This window comes from Rhinatrema bivittatum, chromosome 6 (genome assembly GCF_901001135.1).
Source record: "Rhinatrema bivittatum chromosome 6, aRhiBiv1.1, whole genome shotgun sequence".
NCBI lineage: Eukaryota > Metazoa > Chordata > Amphibia > Gymnophiona > Rhinatrematidae > Rhinatrema > Rhinatrema bivittatum.
In genome coordinates this window covers 229,413,146-229,440,007 of record NC_042620.1, presented here as the reverse complement: position 1 = coordinate 229,440,007, position 26,862 = coordinate 229,413,146, and the positions used below count along the sequence as shown (strand labels likewise).

The 26,862-nt window shown below is 41.3% G+C and overlaps 1 protein-coding gene across 6 annotated transcripts in view; it reads right to left on the bottom strand.

Moving 5' to 3' along the window:
• PCDH11X (protocadherin 11 X-linked) overlaps positions 1–26,862 on the bottom strand; it is a 3,021,270-nt gene that overhangs the window by 2,947,130 nt on the left and 47,278 nt on the right. Inside the window, exon 3 of one of the 6 annotated variants that reach the window (XM_029606604.1) lies at positions 15,283–15,365. The exons of the other annotated variants lie outside the window; for them this stretch is intronic. The gene's annotated coding sequence lies outside the window, so the exon portion shown is untranslated. The remainder of the gene's footprint in view (positions 1–15,282; positions 15,366–26,862) is intronic. 6 annotated transcript variants of the gene reach the window in all.

Here is a 26,862-nt window from a genome sequence, read left to right as displayed (position 1 = left end):
ATATAACCAAATATAGGTTAAAATAAATTTGGAAATATGGAGGTGGTTTAATTGTTTTTTTCAAGTAATGATGGTAAATGCAATAAGAAAACTAATGGGTTCTATTTATTTTTATTGATGTTAGTTCATAACCATTTATTCAGCAGGAAAGCAAATTTGAACCCTGCATCTTCTCTGTATTACCCCATGTTGATGAGGTGGGCGTGAGTCGAGGTAAATAATATTTTTTGTAACCATTTGTTTTTTTATGAAATGTCTAAATGGAATAGTTGAAAGTTGTGAGAGACACATGTATATTCATACACTTTGGTAGACACACATACATTTTAATTTTAAGGCTTTAAGTGTAATTTTAGAAATTAAGGGAGTATGGATGGTGTAGGGGATGAAAAGCACAGTGAGCATAGGACTGTTTGAATACCACTTGTTCAAAATTGTAAAAAACTATATATTATATATTTTTTTAGATACAGTCATAACTAGAGATGTGAATCGTGTGCCCGATCGTCTTAACGATCAGGTTCGGCTAGTGGGGGGAAAAAAATCTGGATGTGGGTGATGTGAATCAGAATTGGTTCCGATTCACATCATTTTTTTTTTTTTTTTTTTTAGTGAGGCCCGACCCTTTAAAATTAACCCCTTACCTTCCCCCACCCTCCTGAACTCCCCTAAAACTTTTTACGATTACCTGGTGGTCCAATGGGGGCGTGGGGACCGGTCTCCCACTCTCTGGCCATCGGCGCTATTTTGGCTGCCACTCAAAAATGGCACCGATGGCCCGATAAAAAAAAAAAAAACCCACCCGACCCTTTAAAAATGACCCCTTAGCTTCCCCCACCCTCCCGAGCCCCCCAAAACATTTTAAAATTACCTGGTGGTCTATTGGTTGTCCCGGGAGCAATCTCCCATTCTCGGGCCTCAAAAAGATGGCGCCAATGGCCCTTTGTCCTTACCATGCGACAGGGTATCCGTGCCATTGGCCGGCTCCTGTCACATGGTAGGAACACTGGATGGCCGGCGCCATCTTTAAAGATGGCAGCGGCCATCTTTATGACGGCGGCGGCCGCCATCTTTAAATACGGTGACGGCCATCTTTAAAGATGACGCCGGCCAGCCAGTGCTCCTACCATGTGACAGGGGCTGGCCAATGGCACGGATACCCTGTCATATGGTAAGGGCAAAGGGCCTTCGGCGCCATCTTTATGAGTGGCAGCCGATGGCCTGAGAACGGGAGATCGCTCCCGGGACCACCAGGTAATTTTAAAATGTTTTGGGGGGGATCAGGAGGGTGGGGGAAGCTAAGGGGTCGTTTTTAAAGGGTCGGGTGGGTTTTTTTTTTTTTTTTTTTTTTTTTTTTTTTTAATCGGGCCATCGGTGCCATTTTTGAGTGGCAGCCAAAATGGCGCCGATGGACCGAGAGCGGGAGATCGGTCCCCGCGCCCCCACTGGACCACCAGGTACTCGTAAAAAGCTTTGGGGGGGGGGTTCGGGAGGGTGGGGGAAGGTAAGGGATTCGTTTTATAGGGTCGGGGTGGGTTTAGGGGCTTTTTTGGTGTGCCGGTTTTCCCCGCCCTCCCCCGATTTACGATTTTTGACGATAAATTGGGAGGAATTTCTATTGTATCATGACTCTTAACAATTTTTGATGATTTAAAATATATCTGACGATTGTTTTAAATCGTCAAAAAACGATTCACATCCCTAGTCATGACTGATATTGAGGCACTTTGTGTGTGGCTGGTGGTTTCGTTTTGAACATAAAAATTCCCCTGAAGAAGCCGTATAGGTGAAACAAGGCCTTGTTGGGATATATGAGACATGTGATTATACCATCGAAAGATACAGTGGGAAAACGGACAGGGAGAATTGTGATATGTGATTATATCATCAAAACCACACAGTGCACAAATTACAGTTATTAAAATATAACAACCTGGAAAAAGAATTATATTTTCAGTAATGTACTGTATTATTCATTAACAGCAATTTGAATGAATGTCATATATAGTCAATAAGTGATTTGTATTGTAAGTATTTTATGTATGCATTATCTAATGGCAATTAGTTATATATATATATATAACAACATTATAATACATTAAAAATTCATAGTGCTGATACACAGGGGTGGTTAAATTGCTCATAGTGTGAGATTAGTTACAGATTAGGGTTGAGGAGGGGTTATGAGGAATACTTATACTAATTTTTATATAAAAAAAATTTGTATATGAATTATATGTATTGTATGTCAAACATTTTTTTACAAATATCTAATAAATATGTATTTTTAAATACAGTAAAACAAAAATTATTTTTTTAAATTTCCGATATTATAAAACTACATAGGTGCTTTTCTTTACCTTTTTAGGGTTTTTTTTTATATATATGTATAATAGCTGAACCCGGCCACTCGTTGCTGTGGCTCAGTCTGGTTAAATGGAAAAGAAAGAAAAGAGAAAGCGCACGTTTCGAATATGTTTAATTTCACAATGCTTGTGGGTATACAATATTTTTTGTTGTTCCATTGTCTGTGCAGATATAGAGATTGTTTTGTTTGCTGACTCTAGAACACGCAACATATAATTGTCCATGTGAGAAGCAATCCGTGTCTAGATGTAAACCACATAATTCTAGAAATGAAAAACAATGAAAAAAGAAAAAAACAAACTATACTCACTAAATGAACGGTATGGTAAACGACACAGCTCAATTCCAACGCAATGTCACATGAAATAATTAAATCAAAATGAAAATAAATCGAAATCTATGAAAATTCAATTTAACAATGCAATCGGAAACATTGAAATGGAATAGTAAAATATGTAGTCCAAGCCGTTAAGCCCGTTAAAATGAGCGAGATTTTTGTCCCCTCTCCTCCTACATCTTTGCTCTGCTCTGCTCCTCCCCCCCCCCTCAGCACCACGAACAGCCAGAGGCAGCAGCGGTGGTAGGAGCTGCAGCAGTGGCCGAGGGGGATCTCACGAGGCGTAATGGTCCTGCCATGCCAACTCCCTCCCCCCTTCCCCCGATGGCGGAGGGACAGGCTCAGACCCCTTTCACTCTATCCTTACAGGCCCCAAATCCTTTGCTCTCCTATTCCCCTCTACACTGAACCCCTTCCACTATAACCTATAAGTGGAGAGCTGGGGGAGTAGAGAATCTCTCTCTCATACAGCCCCCTACATAGGCTTCCTCTCTGTCTCTCTCTTGCACATATACTCTCCCTCTGTCCCTCACAGACGCACGCCAAATCCCTCTCATACACAATCCCTCACGTACTCTCCCTCTCTCTCTGGCACTCACACTCGCCTTCAGCGCACATTACCACACTTCTCTCTCACACAGTTAAAACGGGTGGGATTTTTGTCCCCTCCCCACCTAAGTCTTTCCTCTGTACTCGCAAGAGCTTGCAAAGTTCCCACGCCAGTTGTGTCTTGGAGATTGAGGAAAGCAGTCTGTCCCCCCCCCTCGCAAAGGGCAGGTGGCAGGCACTGCAACAGATTAGGGACACCTTGCCTAGCTTACTTTGCTCTTTATGGGAGACCTGTGCCTTTAAGAAATCTGATCGGGGGTTGAGGGGGAGGAGGGAGCAGGGCTCTGGCTTTCACTTTCATCAAGGTGCTTTGCTGGGAGAGGGGGTGGAGCGATGCCCATGTAAACTCTTACCATGGTGCCTGAGACCCATGGACAGGTTGACAACATTGCCTTCCCCCTCCCTCCCCCCGCAGTTGCGGAATATTTACTTGGCTTCTCCTTATCTACGGGACTCAGGGGGCGGGGGAGGAGGGCGAGCTGTTCTGTTCAGCTCTTTGCGCTTTAGCTGCTGCAGGCTGCAGCTGCTAGTCATCTCTTCACAGCCGCTTTCTACTGCATTTGTTCTGCTCCAGCCATCCCAACTCCCTCCCCCCCTTCCCCGGCGGTGGATGGACTGGCTCGGCGACTCTTCTACCCTTTCCTCCTCCTGTGTAAAACTGTCCCCCATTCCCCAGCAGGGGAGGAACAGGCTGAGCCATTTCTCAGAGCGGCAACTTGTCTGCCCTTTCCTCCTCCCCTCTGTGACACCCAGCACGTAGCGCAGAGCTCAATGGTCTGCACATGCGCGGTAGAGCTGCTCTCTACTGCGCATTTGCGGGCCATCGGTCAGAGCCCATTTATATTGTAGATAGCGTGTGTTGCTTGTACGTCAAAACAGATGGCGCTGTTTTTCCAAAAAAGCATGTTTTTACCTGTCACAGGTGTGAATTCTATATAATATAGGTATATAAAAACACGCACATATTCGAATGCAATGTTGTGTCAAAATTTCAAAACAATCGGTGAAGAACTTTCAGAGATTTAAGATTTTGAACAAACATTTACATTTTTATTTATTATAGATAATCTAAGGGTGACAGGAAATCAAAATAGCCCAGCTATAAAGGGTGTGAATTACTTTTATCCTTATTAGCCTTAGTTTTTGGAGTGGTATTTGATATTTTTGCTGTTTTGAAATATTTTATTGCTGTTTAGGAACATTTAAATAAAAATTATATATGAATTTTTAATTACTACATCTTCTATTCATCAGATATTTTTAATTTTTTTTATTTACATGTTTTTGATATGATTATGTATTTATTATATTTATTAATATTGTTTGATGTTTGAGGAATAGTAATAGTTCTGTTTTTCCATTGTTGCACTGTATAGTGAGTCTGGCTTGTTATGGTTTCCAGTTCAGTCTATATGTTTCTATTTATAATTTATAGTTGCTCTGTTCTGTATTTGGTAAGGATCTGTTTGTATTCTGCATGTGTGATTGAGGTGAGGTATTCTCCTTATAGGAGATGTATTGTTATTTTAGGGGCTGGTATTATATTTGCAGTGTTACCTTCTCATAAGTTAGGTTGATACAGTTTGAGTGCTGACATTTAGTTCTGTTTTGTTAAGGGAGGTTTATTATATTGTAATTGTAATTCATTTCACTCATGCTTTGTGAGGGTCAAGCACACACAACATATGTTACAATAGGCCTAATAACATATGGGTGCCAAGTGTCTTTTTTGCAGGGATTTCTGGTTGGCACCACAGCAGTGCATGTAAGTATAGTATAATCTGATATTTTTACTTCAGAAAACTGTACTCTTTTTTAAATGTAAAATCAGTAATAAATGCATAATTCCTACCTGTATGCATAGAGAAGGCCGGGTGCAGGGGATGGGGGCAGTAGTGGTAAGTGCAAGGCTATAAGGTTTGCCTAGGGCATCTAATACCTAATGTACTGGCAATGGAAGGGCACAAAATTACTGTGTGGGGGGGGGGGGGGGTGGGGAGGGGGGGAGATGGACACCTAATTACTAGACTATCCTGGTCCGGCACTGATGGAAGGAGGCATTCCCAGGGAAAGAGGTGAGCATGGATACTTTTTATTTTCTGAACAGGTGTAAATGTACACATGTAAGCATGCAGGGTTCTGTGTATACCTGCTCATTTTCAAAGCGGACTTATGAATGTGAGTTTGCTATAAAAATTCAGGCTGAAGTCTGCATGCACTCTCTATACACAGACTTCAGCCCTATGTAGACTGTTATAAAGTTATCCTCATTATGAGGCAGTGTTCCCAGGGCCATGTTGAGGCCAGGGGAGGAAAATAATATGTGCAGATTGCATTTTCAAAAGGGTTTACATGCTGAAAACTGGGTTTTACATCTGTAAATGCAGGTTATGCGTGTAGGTGTGTGTTTGAAAATAGCTACAATTTATGCCATTTAATTGTCAATAAGTTTTATACACGTAAAGTGCACTTTAAACACACTATGAGCTTTTAAAATTGCTATGATAGTATGTGGCATTTACACATGGAACTCTTTTGAAAATTACCTCCTGTGTTTGTTATTTTCCATGGAAAATGTTTCTACCAAAAAAAGTAGGTGGGAATTGTCTGCATGTACTTTGTTCCCACAGCAGTTTTCAAAGTTGACAATTGTTGCAAAGACCACAGGTAAAAAGGACCCATGTATTTTTCAGCAATGCAGGCCTCCTTAATCAGCAGTGTTCCATTTGCTGGCCTGTGAGATATCCCTACAGGCCGTTGCACTCACTTCCAATGCCACAGACAGCTGGGCCTCCCCTCCATGGTGGATCCCCATTAGAGCTCATGCATGTGGCAAGATGCTGCCAGGACTGCCCAGGGGAGGGGAGGGGGGGTGGAGTCAAGATGGAAGCTGACTAAGCTGCAGCTTTGCTGGCGCTCCTCATTTTCATCAAAATGTTTTCTCCTCTATGGCCTCAAAGAGGAAAGAAAAACCCAGGCAATACCCCTGCTTACCTGAGGTTTCTCTTGGCCAACAAATCCTCAATTCAATCTTGATCGTCAGCATTTGGGGACACAAAGTCCATTGAGGAGCTCTGTGAGAGAGCACAGGCACCTCTGAATGTCAGTCTCAGTCCCCAGGAGTGCAGCTTTCTACCTCGATCAGGCACTTCTGATGTTGCAGCATCCGAGCCATTGCAGGAGAATGACGTAGCTGGATTTTTGGTGGGGGAGCCATAGCTGATGTAGTTCGGGCCAGGTTGGAAACCAGCTTTGTTGGAGGGAATCAAGAGATGCCATCTATAGACCTCTCTTTTTATCAGATGCTGTACTTGGTGAATCTTCTTCTGTATCTCTCATGAAATGCCCCCTTCAGCCTCTGGTAAGACAATCTCAAATCTCTCTGGATTCTCTCTGGTCACTCTGGATTCTCTCTGGTCACTCTGGATTCTCTCTGGTCACTCTGGATTCTCTCTGGTCACTCTGCAATCAGTGACTGTGGCCTCTGATATTGGTCTGTTAGTTAAATTGGTTTCAGAACTCCAGGAAGTTCACTCGCAAAGGCTCCAAGGGCATTGAGTCTAGGATTGTGAAGATGGGAAAACTAGTTCAAGAAATTCAAAAGGTGAGTACTGTTTTGATTCAAGATAAGAACTCTATCCACAGGAAAATCGAACAGTTGGGAAAACTATTCAAGGCATTTGAAATTATGTTTAAGTATTCGTAAACTTCCTGGGACTCCCATAAGAGACACATTGAAAAAAATGTCACTAAAATCCTTGGTTTGCCTGCTAAAGCTTGTCTACTGATCAGTAGAACTTTTTTTCTACCTACTCATAGAAGAGAGGAGAATGTCCTATTCCACCTGAAGTAACACTAGACGTAACAACTACATTAGAGAGTTCTACTGAAGAGGTTGTGGATAAAGAGACTCTTTTGCTATCTTTTGTATTTCAGCAAAATTTAAGTAGGATTTAAAATTATATTTTCGCACAGTTCATCCTTTCTTTATGGGAATCAAATCTGGATTTATCCAGATGTGGTTAAAACTACTGAAGAGAGAAGGAAACATTTTCTTGTAATTCATCAGGAAGTTCTTTCTTTGGGTATTACTTTTCTTCTTAGTTATCCATGCAAGTTTGTGGTTTCATATGCTCGCAATAGATATTTTTTCCTTCCTGATCAGCTTCGTTTCTTTTTGGATCAGAAAACATTTATCCTGTCAGCATCTACAATGGTTCCATTTAGTTAATGTACTTCAATCTGTAGCAAGTTAATGCTTTGTTTCCTAAAAATCTTTTCTTTTAGCTCTCTTATGCCTTTATGTTTACCCCTTCTTTTATTGTGGTCCATGGCTATTATTGGAGATGATATGTTTTTTTCCTCATTATCTTGCTGTTGCAGTTACTCTTTTATATTGAAACTCCTAAAGCCTTTTTTTTCATGATTACGGCTTTCTAATTAAAAAGGCTATAAATACATTTATTTTTTTTAAAAAGACACTGCCAGAACTGCTGCTGTCGCTCCTCCATAGGTGCCTGCACACCCAAATTAGCTCCATTTAAAGGGCCCATTGCAGGACAAGGCCATAGCACCCTTAGATGACATCACCAGCCACTGTCCTACTTAAGGGACCATGGGATGCTCCTTCCTTGCCTTAGCAATGGGTCACCTGCATCCATTGTCTAGTGTGAATTGATGTTTCCTTATTCTTGCATTCCTGATCATGTCCCTGCCTCATGTCTTCAGTCTAGCTCATCTCATCTTATCCAGCGTTTCCTCCCTGCCTGTCCTTCTCCTTGTCTGTAGCCTGCCTTCAGGCTGACTTCTGGATCTGTCCCTAATCTGAACTTTGACTACTCTTGTTTGCTGCCTGTCCTTAACCTTTGCTTGGACATTGACCCTTGTAGCTTGATGCCAGCCTCTGATCATAGCCTGGCCCTGGACCTTTGGCTACAACACTACTATAGAGACTCTCATCTGCTGGCCTTTGAAACCCAAGGGCTCAACCCAAGGGGAAAGGGTTTGGTATAGGTGAGGTTGCTGACATCTCTTCCTATGTAGCTCCACCAGCTCTCAATGAGGGCCTACGAGGCATTGCCCATAGGCTAAGCCAACCTCACTACAGCAATAAGGGTCCACAAATCTTCCAGTTTGCCAAGGCCATGGGCCCGGTGGTTTTGACCTCATTCCAGGCTATATCTGGTCTGGCTCAACGTGTCAAGACCAGCAAGGGTTTCTGAACCAGGCAATTGCAGTCCTAAAGAAGCTTGCCCATTGCATGGATGTCTTGAACCCTGCATTGGTCCCGCCTCTAGTGGCTCAGCCTCCCACTAGTTCTGCACCTGCCAAAGACTGGTTCCTCATCTCTCTGCAATGCCTTGATATCAGGATGATCCCAAAGAATGCCATGGCCTCATCAACCAATGCCATATGCATTTTGAGCTGCAGTCCACTCTCTTCCCTACTGATCAGTCTAAGGTGACTTACATCTTATCACTGCTGGATGGCACCACATTGGCCTGGGCATCTCCTTTATGGGAGTGTGATGATCCTTTAGAGTTTTCCTGATTTCCTCCAGCAGTTCAGGCTCAAATTCGAAGAACCAGGTCAAGCTTCTTAATTGGCAGCAGATATCATCCAGATTCAACAGGGTTCCCGATCCAAACTGCACTGGAGAGAAGATAGACTCACAGTCATCATCTGGGAAAGTCCTCCAGCAGAATCAAAGAAAAACTGGCTGGGCGAGACATTCCTCCTTCATTGGATGCCTTGATATCCTTGGCATCCAATGAAGGGATCTGGAAACTAAGGACCCCAGCAACTGACTGCATTGGCTCCACATTTTCAGCATCTTCTTGTTCCCACTTCTTTTCCTGTCTCCAGGATTATGGAGGAATCCATGCAGCTGCACAGAAAAACGTTTCCCAGACGAAAAGCTTCAATGAAGGCAGTTAAGCCTATATTTATATTACATAAGAACATAAGAACATGCCATACTGAGTCAGACCAAGGGTCCATCAAGCCCAGCATCCTGTTTCCAACAGTGGCAAATCCAGGCCATAAGACCCTGGCAAGTACCCAAAAACTAAGTCTATTCCATGTTACCGTTGCTAGTAATGGCGGTGGTTATTATCTGTCAACTTAATTAATAGCAGGTAATGGACTTCTCATCCAAAAACTTATCCAATCCTTTTTTAAACACAGCTATACTAACTGCACTAAACGCATCCTCTGGCAACAAATTCCAGAGTTTAATTGTGCGTTGAGTGAAAAAGAACTTTCTCCGATTAGTTTTAAATGTGCCACATGCTAACTTCATGGAGTGCTCCCTAGTCTTTCTATTATCTGAAAGAGTAAAAAAAATGATTCACATCTACCCGTTCTAGACCTCTCATGATTTTAAACACCTCTATCATAACCCCCCTCAGCCGTCTCTTCTCCAAGCTGAAAAGTCCTAACCTTTTTAGTCTTTCCTCATAGGGGAGCTGTTCCATTCCCTTTATCATTTTGGTAGCCCTTCTCTGTACCTTCTCCATCACAATTATATCTTTTTTGAGATGTGGCGACCAGAATTGTACACAGTATTCAAGGTGCGGTCTCACCATGGAGCGATACAGAGGCATTATGACATTTTCCGTTTTATTCACCATTCCCTTTCTAATAATTCCCAACATTCTGTTTGCTTTTTTGACTGCCGCAGCACACTGAACCGACGATTTCAATGTGTTATCCACTATGATGCCTAGATCTCTTTCTTGGGTAGTAGCACCTAATATGGAACCTAACATTGTGTAACTATAGCATGGGTTATTTTTCCCTATATGCATCACCTTGTACTTGTCCACATTAAATTTCATCTGCCATTTTGATGCCCAATTTTCCAGCCGGCTGTGGGTATATGGTATCTTAATGCCCAAATTCAGGAAACTCCCATGTCTAAGCTTGACTGGGGAGGCAACACTGTCCTCCCCCCAGTTGCTGGTTCTCATTGCAATCCTCACTGAAAATGTCAGTTCCACTTGGAAGCATTGCTTGATTATGAAGGAGCTGAGATCTTTATTGATGAAGCCCTAATCTTCCAGCATTGGATTCGACCACCAGACTGGACCAACCAATAATTATTTCCTCTATGGGAAAACTCTCTTAGGCCAGCTCACTGAAATAACGTTCCACTCTTTTCACACTGGCCTTCTCCATCAGTATGCAGACTTTTTCTTGACTTCAAGGGTCTCAGCACTATCACGAAGAAGAATCAGTACCTGTTACCTTTTGATCTCAGAACCTTTTGACTGCTTACAAGTAGCTAAGGTCATAACCAAGCTGGATTTATGAGGTGCTTATAATCTCATTTACATCAGAGAGGGTGATGACATTTTAAAAGGGACGCATGCCAACACCATGTTTTCCCAGCTCATTTCTAGTTCACCCAGTTAAAGGATAGGACTTCCAAACCTCCCTGGTTTAATAGCTTCCCTTCCCCCATGTTAGCCACAACCCTTAAAACCCCGCTGACTTGCCTAGATTTTGTTTAAAAACTTACACATCATCTAATTGCAGAAGTAAAGTTATGTGGCAGCAGATCCCAGTATGCACCAGTGTGCATATGCATGTACTTTTAGATTTTGTGGTAAAAATCCAGAACGTCCATGGCCACATCCCACCCCTTCTTGTAAACTTTTTCTTTGTAGCCTGCAGCAGCATGCAATACATGCACGTATCCTGGTGCCTTATAAAATCCACTCAGTCTGCGCGAAACCAACTTGTACACATATCTCCCAGTTTTGGCACGCACCAGGCTTTTATAATTCACTGTTTAGACAAGGTAAAAAAACTGTAGTAAATCCAGCTGATCAAATTTTAACTAGTTAGATTTATGTGAATATTCAGCTGAAAACCTAGCTGGCTAAGTCCAGCTGATTATTCACCTAAAGAAAACTGACTGAAATTATCCAGTTACCTTACCGACTCAAGAACTGTTTGAAAATTCACCCAATAGATTTGTTTGTTTTTTTAGTTGAAAGAATTTATTGAACAATAAAAAAATGAAAGAATCAACAAAAAAACAAAAGTCTGGCAGCTATAACATAGTACACAAACATATCACATTAATCAAGAAATAAACTTTTGCATGGGAAACCAATATTATGACATTTTAATAGCTGTCCATTATGCTCAGCTGCAGCAATCTCACACTTAGTATTCTACCATAAATTCATATTGAAAACAGTGTTATGCTTCCAATAGTTCAAAATAAACTTCCCTGCTTCAGAAATCCAAGTGACTTACTGCTGTATTTTGACAGAACTGAATTTAAAGTTGAAGATTTCCAAATTAAAACTTTAAATGATAGCTCTTCATGAATCTCTAGTATATCCTCTTCCATACCAAGAACCAATACTCATACAAATTATTACAATAAAATAACAAATGTGAAAAGATACCAATGCCAAATTGCCCAACCATTTATTATTTCCATTTTTGGTAATTTTTTCAACCTTGACTGGATTCCAAATAACTCTATGAGCCACACAAAAATTGATTATGTAACGAAACACATAATCCCAGAATCTAGACAATAACACTTTCTAAAGTGTTGCTCCCAACTCTGATTCCCACACTTTTTCTGTGCCAAAGCACTGCTGACCAGAATTAACTTTCATTAATTTATAGAAACCTGAAGCTTGCTGAGAAGCCAATATTTTATTATAGATCTGCTCTAACTCCAGAGTATCAGATAAACCCTTTAAGTCAGTATCCCTACATAAAATGCAATGCCTCAACTGGAGCCACCTAAAATAATGATTGCTAGGCAAACTGTTCTAATTGTAAGCCATGAACATTCTTCAGATTAGACCCATCCTTTAAATGACCAATATATCAGTTTCCCTTTTTTCTGCCAATGAGTGCAGTCTGCTGTTTTTATTTTCAACTGAATTAAATCAAATAGGCATTTATTTTAGATGAAATATCCAAAATGTGCATCCTTTTATCAAATTTCTTTTTTTTTACTGTGGTTTGTAAAACCTCATGATTTATTAATCTTTTAGGAAGGGACCATGTCCAGAAATAACTTATTTGGGACTGGTTTAAAAATAGCCATCTCATAAGAACATAAGAAATTGCCATGCTGGGTCAGACCAAGGGTCCATCAAGCCCAGCATCCTGTTTCCAAGAGAGGCCAAACCAGGCCACAAGAACCTGGCAATTACCCAAACACAAAGAATATCCCATGCTACTGATGCCAGTAATAGCAGTGGCTTGGCTTTTCCCTAAGTAAACCTGATTAATAGCATGTAATGGACTTCTCCTCCAAGAACTGAGCCAAGCCTTTTTTGAACCCAGCTACACTAACTGCATTCTTATCCAATTAGGTAAATCTCAGCTTTCCTCTTACAACCACTGAATCCCTTATTGTGATATAAAGATATGATGGTAAACACAAAATCAGTAAAACTGACCTCCTCCACCCCATTCATGGGTAACATCAATTTATTAAGAGTAATCCTTGGAATTGTATGTTTCCATAGATATTGAGATAAAATTCTGTTTATATGTTCCATCTACCCAAAATTATTTATTCCCAAATACTTCTTACATTCACTCAAGCCATATGTTAGTGGACCATCATAATTGTTACGCGCCCCGTCCACATCCGGCCCACGCACAGGCCTGCTCACCTCTCTGGCTCCCCTGCAGGTCCCGGGTCAGCCTCCCTAGCGGCAGCTGCGAGCTCTTCCAGGCCTCGGTGTCCCATGGCGGCGATCGCCGGGCCTTCCACTGTGCACCAGGCCTCATGCCAGAGTTCGGTGTCTTCCGTGGTGTTGGCCACGCCCCTATGTGTGCACGGACCGCCTGGTCTCTTGTAGGGCCAGGGGTGGGTACTAGCTCCGCAGCGTGGCCTGATTGAAGGAACTACTTAAGGAAGTCACTGCCTGCACTTCCATGCTTTGGCAATCGGGTTGGCATTGTATGCTAGATTGTCTCTGCGTTCTAAGTCTTGTTCCAGCCTTGCTCCAGGATCCTACTGTTCCAGCGTTCCTCTTTTCCTGCATCTATCCGTCCGTCCCCCAGGTAATACCCTTGGACTGTCTCTCTGGTACTGACCTCGGCCTGTTCCTTGACCTCTGTCTGCTGCCTGTCTCCTGACCTCCGGCTGACCTCTGGAACCTGACCTTTACCTCACTGACTACTCTTCAGACTGACCACACTTCCTGATTCTGGCTCTGTCCCTTGCCTTGTCATCGTTTACACTGTTCTGGTCTTCCTTGCTCCATCAGACCTACAACCTCAAGTCCGACCACGTTCTCCTGCTGTCTGTGGACACGCATGTCTACTACCTCTCCAGGAGACCCTGCGAGACCCACCTAAGTCCTACAGGCTCCTCCTGGGGGGGGGACCTCGGGTTTCCAGTGGTGAAGCTCATCCTAGCCTCTGTCTCCTCTAGTGCTCCACCACTTAGGGACAGGTGCTTCCTGATCCCTACCAGGGAGCCATTCTCCACTGCCCCAGGGCAAGGGTCCAACCCCGAGCACAACAATAATGGTAGCCCAAATCAGTAAGTCAATCACTGTCTGGGTCCATGAGACTTGTTAATCAAAGTTGCAACCATCAGAGTCTGTACCTTTCCTGTGTTCAAGCAACCACGGTGCTCAGTCAATCTTACTTTGATTTGTGTGATTGGTTCATCCCACATACATTTTGTTGTAATTCATATCATCATCTGCCAATGCATTAGAGATCAAACAAGTTGTATAACTGCATAAATGAAACTACTGAAAGGTTATAGGATGAGAACAAATGGGTACTGCTAAAACTTGATGACCAAAACTGCAGGACCTATAAGCTGTAGGCTTATTAACAGATTTTATTTTATGGTTGAATTCTTTAGAGCTGCATTTAAAGTTTGTCATACAATATGATAAATGTGACCATCTCTTATTTGGATATTTCTATCACCAAAAGATGGAATCATTTAGTTACATCATAATGCGCAAGCACACTAGCATAACAGTGTATTGCATTTTGATAGCGGTCATCTGAAGAAATCTAAAGCTTCCTTGCCTATTGGGTAGTTTTTAAGGCTTCATCACCTCTGCTCTGATGAGGTAGATTTCAAACAAAAAGTTCAGAATATGGTTCACAGATATATAGAGCAATGCTATTTCTTTCCATTGAAAAAGCCTATTTGAGGGATTTATATTCCAGCCATCAACTGTTATATTCTTCGACACCTACAGATTATTTGCTCACTTGTGTAATGCAGCATTCCAACAAATCTTTTGAGTTGGCAAATTCTATTTTCAATATAAATTAGATTATTATGGGTCTACCACAGGTATTATCACTAGTGATACACAAAATCATATACCCGTGTATATAATTAAATAACTCAATTTTTATTTCTAAACACTTGTTTTTTTAAAATTACACAAAGCACACCTATTACATCAAAAAACCATTCATACCACTCATTCACTCATCTAAACATGCAATGTTAAAATACAACAAAGTTACATTTCAACTCCCAAATTACACAAATATTGCAACAATCCCAAATTACAATGTATATATTTCATTTAACAAGGATTCCCTAGTAAATTGATTAATACAATGTATACATTTCATTTAACAAAGATTTCCCAGTAAACCACTTGATTTTAAAGCTGCCATTGAACTATTATTGCTAGTTTGATTTTATTAAAATTTATAAGCAATATCCCTAGATTTAATAAGTCACGTCCCGACAGAAAGCTCCTGTTTCACCCGTTGGTTTCTTCAGGGGATTTATTTTCAACGATTTTCATGAAACATCTTCTTGATGCCAAAGCTCCCACTTCAAATTCATTTCCAATTCCCAACATATTAGGAAACCTTAAGTTAAAACACAAATCTCACATATATTAACATGTACTCCATGTATTAAACCTCTTAATCAAATTCAAATACCTTATACCAAATTTCTCCCTAGTCATTGTTAGCTCACTCACCTATGCGCCAATCCTTACTCAATTTACTCCGTTTTCATCATTTCTTAAATGACTGTATATTTTCATTAATATCACCTCTCTTCCTGTATGTAAATCCAAATACAAAACAAAATTTATATACTGCATGAACAATAACCATTGTTTAATATTGTTCCATCAACTTTACCAACCTGACAAGTTTAGTCATTCAAACCTACATGCTGCTCATATTTCTCGCAAGCTGTTCATGATCACACCTTCCTTGAATCCAAAGTTATTTCTCAATTCGCCAAAGCTTTCTCTATAATCACGTAGGCATGTTTAAAAATGAGCGATGGTAGGAAGGGATTTGTGCGCAACCGCGGCGTTGTTCCGTTGAGTAGAGGCGTCTATGAGATGTAGTAAGTAATTCTTTGTTTGAAATTCGTGGGAAGGTTAGTAGAATTGAGATTGGTGGTGGCTTTTAACTTTAATTTAATTAGAGCTCCTGACGTCGAGGGACAAAAAAACAAAATGGCGCCGGCCTGTCATATGACAGGTCAAATGTAGCGCCGGCGCCATTTTGTTTCTACAACGCACGGAGGTCCGAGGTCCGAGAGTAAAAGATCACACCGGGACCCTTCCTCTGGACCCCAGGTAATTTAAGGCATTTTGGGGGGGTTCGGGAGGGTGGGGTATTTATTTTAAAGGGTCGGGGTGGGTTTTAGGGTTGTTTTAGTGTGCCGGTTTTCGATTTACACGATTTACACGATATTTAAAAAACCCAAACTGCGACGATCCGATTCCCTCCCCCTCCCAGCCGAAATCGATCGTTAAGACGATCGATCACACGATTCACATCTCTAGTGGTTTCCAACTTCTTTTTCTGATAGTTGCTTAGATTACTTCAATTCGAATGTCAATTAAAGTCAATAAGACAACAGAAAGTCTAATAAACTTGTGACTCCATTTCTTTAGCAAAGTCTCTCAAAATCTTCTGGAAGCACTTTAATTTACATTCAGATTCTTTTTCTTCCCAATTACTCCATTTACTTCCAATTTTACAGATTGAAGTTAGATTAATCCTCTTTTAAGCTTCCCAAGTTATTTTCCTCACTGTTCCTACTGTAGATGGTTAGAATTTAGTCCCAGTTTTAAATTATTTCTTAGAATCTTCTTCAATCCTTAACTCTTTAGGTAGTATCCAGGGGTGGCTCAAGGCAATGTGCTGCCTGAGGCAGGGACCCCATGCCACTGCCCCCCCACATTCAGTGCCACCCCCTCAAATTTAAATAAAACACTCCCCCAAGACTCATGAAAACCACTGGCAGGCAAGCAGGAGTGGGGGGGGGGGGGCAGGAGTGATCTGTTGCTCCTGGGCCGTCGGTTGCCACTAACCATTTTAAAAAATGGCACAAGCCATCCATTGCACCTACCATGTAATAGGGGCTGGCCAATTGCACTGGTAGCCCCTGTCATATGGTAGGGGCTAAAGGCCACTGGCACCATTTTGGTTAGTGACAGCTGATGGCCTGGGAACAGCATATCGCTCCCGGGCCCCCTGATGGACCACCAGGGGTTTTTGTGAGTCTTGGGGTGGTGGGAGGGTGGCATGACGGGGTGGAGGCAGGGTGAGATGGGGGCTGGGTAGAATTTTGAAGGGACACTTTTTGCCGCTTCAAAATTCTGCCACCTGAAGCGGCTGCCTCACTCTGCCTCATTATAGACCCACCCCTGGTAGTACTGGATTGGCTCTCAACACTCTGGTATTATACCTTTCCATTGAATCCTTTAGTTTCCTTTCCTCTTATGCCATTGTCAGGGATCTTCTCCTCCAGATTAATTCCTCCACACCTCCAACTTCTTTCAGGGTGAGATACCACTCTCCCCAAGGTTTGGATACTGAGTCCCAGGTACCAAGAGTGAACCCAGTGAAACAAAAATAGTCTCTGTTTTTTCCCCAAAAAGGGGAAAAAACAAGCAAGGGAGAGGAGGGGTGGAATAGAACTTTTTTGCCTCAAAGCAAAAGAGATAATTCAAAAAAAGACAGCTGTTAAAGTTCAAACTTCTCGGTATCAGGTCAGTCAGGGGTATCCTCTAAAGGAGAGATAGCATACTGCAGATTTTCATTACCCCAAGTCCAGCCTTGAATATAGGGATGTCCAATCTATTGCAACATGGTGGACTGGCTCTGAGAAGGAATTCTCTCAAAACTTGGTGTTGAATGGCAATGGGAGGGAGAACTAGGGGGCGCTCACCAGTGCGGGACGAGATGTGTCCCCCTGTGGTGAGACATCCTCTTCTGGGTAGACAGGAGGAATCTGGAGACCCTGACCCTCCACCGGACTTGCATGCCTTGGTGCAACCATCAACACAATGGTAGTCTCTGAGTGATCCTTCGACCACTCCAAGCCCTTTTGGACCTGTCGCTGGGTAACTGCAAGGGCGGCAGGCCAGACAGAGGTCAAGGATGGATGGAGACATCTGGCACAGGACAAGACTCAGGCATTCAGGAAGATGAAGACTCAGGCATTGAGGAAGACGTGGACTCAGACGTGGTTGCAAATGAAGACACAAATGATAAACAGATCACACCATCTGTAGCTCCCAGATGGGGGATTCAAACTCAAACCTCTCCTCACTAATTCCTACACTGAATTTCCCCAATCAAATGTTATACTTCTTTAAAGGTAAATTTTAAAAGCCTGACACACTCCAAAATTAGGGGATGCATGAATATGTTGGGTCTGCACACGCCAAGCATATTTTAAAAGCCAACTGGATATGTGCATACTTACCGCTGTGCACATAAATGAAAAGTTCAAATAAAGAGGTGGGGCATGGACATTCCTGGATTCAAACTTGAAGTTTGCATGTAAATAGTTATGCGCACTGGTGTGCTCTGGTGTCCCCTGCCACATAACTATACTTCTGCTATGGATGATATGTAAGTTGTAAAACAAAACATTCTAGACAGATTAGTGGGGTTTTAAAAGTTGGTGCTAACATTTATTTATTTATTTGTTTTTTATATACTGACATTAAACTTAAGTCATCATGGGAGAAGGGAGGCTGTTAAACTAGGGGAGTGAATTGGGAATGAACTGGGAAAACTGGTAATGGTGTCAGCACGTGCGTCTTTTAAAATCCCCTCACTTATGCAATAGATATGGCATTTGTGTGTGTCCACTTAAAATTGGATCACTATGAATCATATTGCTGATTTATTGTTATTCAGTCTTTTTGAATCATGGCAACCATGTCCATCAATATTGCTACCTTCTTGAACAATTTTACAGAGTGGCAAATTGTAGAACTATATGGGCTAAATAAATCTGCAGAATGGTATGTGTTTTTAGAAGATTGTACTGTTTTTTTGAATGCCTACTTTTAGTCTACATTGTTCCAAGGGAAGTAATTTTTTTGATTGGCATCTCTAGTAGAATGGGTTCTCTAATGATTGACAGTTCAAGTTAAAATATAGTCCGAACAAGCGTGTGTGGTGGTTCTTCCAAATCCAGGTAGGGATGAGACCAACATTGGTAATTATAGACCCATTTCCCTTTTAAAACTCAGACTATATTTACCAAAGTGATAGCTTCCCGCTTAGCCTCTGCTAAGTTAACCTTAATTCATCCAGATCAGTCTGGTTTTATTAGGCATCGCCTTATTGCTAATAATACTAGACTCTTCTTACTTGTGCATGAGACGGCCCTTACTCAATCTCACCCTGTAGTAGCTGTATCACTAGATACAGAAAAGGCCTTCGACAGGTTCGAATGGCCTTTCCTCTTTTCTACTTTGCACCAATTTGGTTTTGGTCCTAAATTTATTTCCTGGACTGGCCTACTATACCATTCTCTTACGGCATATCTTTACATTAATAATCAAATTTCACCCTCTTTTTCTTTACAGAGAGGAACGCACCAAGGATGTCCTCTTTCTCCTCTCCTTTTTAACCTGGCTTTGGAACCATTACTCCTTGGCAAGATAAGCGAATTGAAGGGGTACTGTTAGGATTTGAAGAATTTAAGTTATCTGCTTATGCTGATGATGTGCTCCTTTTTCTCCGTAATCCTGATACCTCGCTCCCTCAATTACTGGATCTGATCGAGTCCTACTCATCAGAATATGGTTATAAAATTAATTGGCATAAAATGGAACTACTTCCTTTAAACTATCTGGGATCTCTGGTAGATCTCTCCCATTTACCTATACAGAAAGTACCTCACGGTCTTAAATATTTGGGAATTACATTTTATTCAGACACACAACGCACTATTAGTAATGCCGAATCTCAAATATTGCAAACCTTGTGAAATCTCACCTTACAATGGTCCCCTCTTCATCTTACGTGGTGGGGCAGATTGGACACTATTAAAATGGTTTTAGCCCCTAAGATTCCCTATATTCTTTCCATGTTACCGATTTTTTTTCCAAGGATTTTTATAGAAATGTAGATAATATTTTAACATGATTCCTGTGGAAACATAAGACCCCCAGAATAGCACTCTCTAAATTAAAGATGATAAAAACTGATGGTGGGGTTCATTTTCCTGACTTTTATTCTTATCATTAGGCTTTCATTCTCCAACAAGCATATCATCATTACTCCTTCGCACAAAGTCTTGGTACTGTACCTAGATGGTTAGCTGCTGAGTCACAAATTTTTGCTCCGTACCCACTTACCTGTTTGCCGGGTATGGGAACCTTGCTGCAACATACCTCCAGTCCTATTTTATTTAATGTATTTATTTATTTAAAGTCTTTTATATACCGAAGAATAGCAGTCTGCCTTCTCTCCGGTTTACAGTATAACAACTTGATACAGGTAAAGAACTTGATACAGACAACTAACAATAAAACGGTTATCATTTTAACTAGACATTTTAACCTCGGATTTTGAGGGCATGCAAGGAATTTGATGCGGTCCGTCCGCCGTATTCTAGCCCATTGCATCTGTCTTGCATGGCACCAATATGGCATATTCCCTCGTTAAAAATCGGACACTATTCCCTAAATTGGCCCTGCTGGCAGTCCAAAAATATTTGGTGCCTCACTGACATTACAGAAGATTTGGTTATTCTCCCATTCTCCACGATCCAAGGAAAATGGGACTTATCTGCTTCTCATTTTTATAAATGGCTCCAATTGCGGAATCTTCTTGTCTCTAAGGCTTTCTCCTAGTTTCAATTGACCAATACCCAATTTTTGATGCAAGTATATCAGGATTACGGGGATAAGGGGCACTTAGCATCTCATTTATATAAACTTGTCCGGTCTCATTATTCTCTTGCTTCGGATAAGGGAGTGAGGTCCACTTGGGAGAAAGAATTGGAGGTTATATTAAATGACTCTACTTGGAAACATTTGTGGTTAGTTTCCACCCGTATTTCTCTGTCCTCTACAATTACACAGACTTCCTATTTCTTGTAGCACAGGGCAGCCTGGACCCCTTGGAAGCTCCATAGAGCAGGCCTTCTCTCCTCCCATAAATGTTGGTCTTGCAATGTGCCTAATGCCACTTTGGATCATATGATCATTTTCTGTCCCATTGTTCACTTACACTGGTGTCACCTTTGGGAAACGGTGGCTCGGATACTTCCTATTGCCCGACAGCCCACTTACATTCTAGTAATTCTGAGAGGGGCATGTCTATCTCTCAATATTTCCCTACCTCATAAAAAATTGCTTGATTTCCTGATAAATGTGGCAGTACACAACATTATGTCCAACAGGAAGAAAAGTGAATTGCTCTAATATCACCTTTGGTGGAACTCGGTATGTATGTATTTATAAGTATGAAAAAGCTATGGCCATCAAATTTAACAGGCTAGCCCAATGGGCCTTGCTGTGGAAGCCATTAGAAGATTACATCAATACATTATCCTAAATGATGGTTGTCCGGTTGTCCTTAGGGTCTTGGTAATTGATGTCCTATTTCTCTTTCTCTGTCTGAATCTATATCTCCTCCTTTTCTTCTACTTTCTCTACTTCTTATTTCTTGGTTCATGTCCTGCAAGGGTTAATAATTTAAATTGTACCATGGCTGTTCCTTAATGGCATAATAAGGATTAATGTGCTTGATTGTTTTGCTATTCTTGACATGTTTTCGTGCCTATGTTTCTAATATGTTACTTCCCTTGTATTAATGTTTCTGTGTTACTGTATCCTTTGTATTAAAACAATAAACAAATTGAAACTAAAAAAAAAAAATAGTCCGAACAAGGCACAGTGTTTTGGTGGGTTTTATTTAGCAACCTATGGATCAGTAAGCATGCTCACAGTTTTTTGAGGTAAGATCAATGTAGAGCAGTTTATTTTTAGTTTATTTTAAATATGCTTTGGTGTGAGGATTTTTGAGTAATTGTTTTCATTACACATGCTTTTGCTTTTAAAGAAGTTTTCTGAATTTGTATTAGAAAGCCTGGACAAGCAAGCATATTTAAAGCATTTTGAGAGTCTGCCATTATTGTATTTGAAAGCTTTGATCTTAAAAATGGCTTGGATAAGAGAAACAAAAGAATTAATACAGAGTCAGATGCATTCCATTTGTGGTTAACTCTCAATATGTTTGAATATACCAGATTAGTTTTCATTTCCTTTTGCTCTTAGGAATTGTCTTTAATGTTGCTTCGTCTATTTTCCCATTGACAAAGCCAATAGCTAGTGAAAGATAGGGCCTCTATTGGGGATTCATTTTCAAATCCTTTAAATTCACTATCTGTTTTAAATGTGGACTTTATTTCATCTTTGATGATTGTGACTATATAAACTTTTATTCTTTGATACATTCATTCATTGCTGGCTTAACAGTGGACTATGTGAAGACATGATTTAGGCATCATTTATTCAATTTTCTAAATAAGAGAGAGAAATATTCTGTGAACTTTGAAGACCTGATGTATTAGATAATTATTGTTTTGCATAAGAATATTTTCCATGTGTATTTTTGGCATGTTTTCACAGTTCAGAAAATAATTTGTAATAAAATAATTTTTGATGACATTTTTCTGAAAGTTGTTTGAAGTGCTTTTTCCGGCTCGATGATTATGGGGTAGATTTTAATAGGTGTACACGCACGTCCATCTGCGTGCACTACCCGGCGCTCACACATGGATGTGCAGATTTTGTAACATGCGCACGCAGGTGTGTGCATGTTATAAAATCAGTGAGCCGCACGCTCAAGGGAGGGGGGACAGTTTTGAAAAAATTTGCACAGTGATGCATGGCAGCCTTCCCCAGTTCCCTCCCAGTCCGCTCTTTTCCCCTTTCCTCCCCAAACCCTAATTCCTACTATTTTCCCTTTTTTAAAATTTTTTCTTCAAACTTACCTCAGGGTCCCACCTGAAGTAAGTTGCACATACCGGCAGTCGACCGGTGCGCGAGGCTCCAGGACAGCGATCGATGCCCCTTTCCCGGCCTACCCCCGACTTGCCCATCCCTTTCAAGAGGCCTGGCAGTTCCTGCTTGTAACAGGAGTTATGCGCGTGGGTTGGGCCCCTCTGAAGATGCACGCAGCACGTGCAAGGCCCAGTCACGTGCTTAACCCTTCGTTATTAACGCGCGCGGGGGATTTAAAATTTGGCCATATATGAATTAGGGTAGCCATTGTTGCCAGAACAATTTTTGGAATGAGTGAGCCTTTTTCAGTTTTAATTTTTTCTATTCATTTCTTTACTGTCCCATTAATTTTGTTTTTTGCACATACCGTGAGGACAGTTAATTTACATTTGTGTTACCTTTGAAGTGATTTAATGTTTGCAAGAACTGGGCTGGCAATTCTCCACCAGATGGAATCTCAGAAGAATAGAGTTCAGCATAGTAATTTTTAAACTGTTGTACAATTTGTTGATCCTGAAAAAAATTGATATCATCCTCCGGCTTTAGAACCTTTATCTCAAGTTATATTTTTCTTATGTTTCAAATATTGAGCAACATATGTCCACACTTATCACCTACATAGTATTTAGCCTTTTAAAGGAAAATTAGCATACTCTCCTGCTGACTCAAAATGAAATTATATTTGTATTTTAAGTTTTGTAATTGTAAAAGAAAGGCATTATTTATTCTATTAGTCTGATGAGATTCCAGTTGTTTATTATCTCTGTCCAAAACCTCCAACTCCAATCATATTTCCTTATGGCATAATTAATGATAACCCTTCTCATAATAGCTTTAAATCCATCAAATCATATAGAGATAAAATCATCATTAGGATTATTATACTCAAAATATTCTTTATATTTTTGCTTAATTAGATTCCTAAATCTCTAAATCTGATAGAAACCATGAATTAAATCACCAAATGACTCTGTGCAGAAATACCCCTCCGGAACTGAATTGCAAGGACAATAGATGCATATTCTGAAACCACAATATTATTGATTTTGGACTCAACCACCAATCACAATAAAAGGAGATTTTAAAAAATCAGTCCTGGAGCAGGATCGATGTTGAGGGGAATTAAAAGAGTAATCCCTCTCAGATGGAAGCTACAGCATCCATGGATCCAACAAATCAAATCAGGAGATTTTAACAAGGAATGCCAAATCACACTTGATTTAGTTGATCTACACTTTGATTTGAATTACATATTGTGCAGCTAATCAGCTGTTCTCAACCAACTTTATGTGACAGCTAAAAGATTCTCACCAAAACATCACCCATTTTCACTCAGTATCCCATTAATGCTACATGATACCAGCTATCAATCCCACAACCAAAGAACATTCACATAGTCATCCTAACATCCCAAATCATCTCTCCATAACAAATATCAAATCACACTCAAACCCAACAATAGCTACCATGTATCAAAAATGCAACACCAGGCTAACAAATAGAACTCTTTAACACAATGATCCCCCAGGGGGTCTTCCAGAAGGGATGCAAGAAAGTTTAGCTAGGGAGAAAATGAGCGGATTGTTGCTGCTACCTGTGATTAGTCGAGTTGCTGCCACAGGCCAGGAGAGTGAGAGCGAGTCCTATTATGGCTCCAAAATCTTCACCTCACATTCGGGCCGATACAGTAAAAACGTGGGAGAGCAGGTGAACGCCCACTCTCCTGTGCACGCGATTCTGTATTTAAATGAGGCACTGCGGTAAAAATAGGTAAAAGGAGGTGCCAGGGACACTAGCGCATCCCTAGAGCCTCCTTTTGGACCGGAGCGGCGAGAGTCAGCGAGTTTGACAGCTGATGCTCAAGTTTGCCGGCGTCGGTTCTCGAGCCCGCTGACAGCCACGGGCTCGGAAACCGGACGCCAGCAAAATTGAGCGTCCGGTTTTCGACCCGACGGCTGCGGGCAGACTTCAAAAATTTTTTTTTTACCCTTCGGGACCTCCGACTTAATATTGCCATGATATTAAGTCGGAGGGTGCACAGATAAGCAGTTTTTACTGCTTTTCTGTGCACTCTCTGTGCCCGAAGAAATTAGAACCTACCTTTGCATAGGCGCTAATTTCTGAAAGCAAAATGTGTGGCTTGGCTCCACATTTTGTTTTCTGAATCTCCCTGGAATACCTAATAGGGCCATCAACATGCATTTGCATGTTGCGGGCGCTATGTGGTTCGGGGGATTGGACGCATGTTTTCGGCCCCTTACTGAATAAGGGGTAATGCTAGCGCGTCGAAAACACGCGTCCAATGGCAGGTTAACAGTGTGCTCCGTCGGAGCGCACTGTAATGTATCGGCCCGATTGCTGTGTATCAGGAAGTGGAAAAACAAGGGAGGGGGCTGTTTGCACTCATTAGAAGCCTCATACCAGAATGCCACATGTTTAGCAGAAGTGGGGAAGAAAGTGACCAACTGAACCCTCGCAAACCATAAACAACACTGCTACAATTTGTAAGGATGTGGGGAAGAGAAGGCCCGATTGCAGATTTCAGAACTTTTGCAGTGGTGAGAAACACTTCCCACTATGGTCATGAGCATTGCCACTGGCCTGAAAGAAGAGAGAGGAGAGCTGCACCAAAAAGTGAGTAGAATGGCCCAAAGGAAGAAAGGAGAAAATGGGATTGAGAGTTGAAAGGATGAGAATAAAGAAAGGAGAGAAGGTATGAGACAGGAATGAAGGAAGAAATGGAGGATATTGACCTGGTTATGAGGTGTGAGAGTGGATGGCAGCCTATCAAGGGAGATAAGGTGAGAATGCCCAGGAATCATGTTGGACAGAGGTAGATGATAACCATCTCCAGGAAGGAAGAAAGGAAAGATGGCCACCAAGGATCAAATAGAAGGGAGGATGAGACAACAGCCAGTTGTGGATATGACATTAAACATAAAAGTTATATAGGATGACACAGAATGACATGGAGCCTTCTTCCCTCTGAAATGCAGGCTATTGTTTTGCTTTTTCTTAAATCTAAATTATTTAGCAACTAGCATTTTCTGCACTTTTGTAAGAATCATAAAAGAAAGTAAGAAAATATAAAAGAAAAGCAAGCTAAAAGGAGGTCAATTTTCAGGTAGAGTAAGTTTCTAAAATGTTTATATGGGTAAGCACCTGTTTACCTTTGCAATTTGCTGTTCCCTATCCCAGAGGGTAAAAATGCCTGCATTGTGAAGAGCATGCGATCTCATTACATTTATCTTCTATCAATCCATTATCTTTTTCAGTTTGGTTTTTAGCTAAATTTTTTACAATTGAGAATGAAACTCTTGGGTTGTGTAGGGATTCCTCTATTTTATTTCTTAAAAAAAAAACTTTTTTTGCTCCTTCAATGTTTTTTTTTTTATTATGGTTTAGGGCTGATCTAAAGATTCCTAATGATTGTATGGTTTTATTTCTTCTCCAATTTAATGGTAGCTTTTTAAAGTCTTTTTTTCTATTTTTAAATCTTTATTATATCTTTATTATAGGGCAGATTTTAAAAGATTTACACGCGTAGGGGGTTACGTGTGCCAAGCCTATTTTGCATAGGCCCGGCGATGAGCGCAAGCCCCGGGACGTGTGTCTGTCCTGGGTCTTTGTGAAAGGGGCGGGGCAGGACCGAGGCCTCTGGCCCAGCGGCCATGCCGGGGGATCTCACACTGGCAGTCAGCCGGCGTGCAACCTATGCCTGCCTGGAGGCAGGTGCAACTTATAAATTAAAGGTTAGGGGGTTTAGGTAGGGGAAGATAGTGGGGGGGATGGAAGGAAAGTTCCCTCAGAGGCCGCTCCACTTTTGGAGCGGCCTCGAAGGGAACAGGGAAAGCCATCGGGGCTCCCCTAGGGCTCGGCACGTGCAAGGTGCACAAGTGTGCATCCCCTTGGGCGCGCTGACCCCGGATTTTATAACATGCGCGTGGCTGCACACGCATGTTATAAAATCTGGCATAGGTATTAAAATCTGGCCCTATATCTTTATTATATCTTAAACTGATAGCCTTCAAGGGGGCTACATTTTCAGAAATTGTTTCCTTCATTGCACAGTCACTAGCAGGGTAATTTTGAAAGAAAAATGTAAATATAACATACAATCATAGCAATTTTCAAAAGCCCATTTACCTGCCTAGGGACGGTGACTTTCATATGGGTGCATGTATGCTCCTAATTTTACAAGTGTGCATATGTAGCTGCGTAATGTCGGCTTTGAGCCATGCAAGTGAGGGGATTTTATAATAGTTTTACCAGTTCATC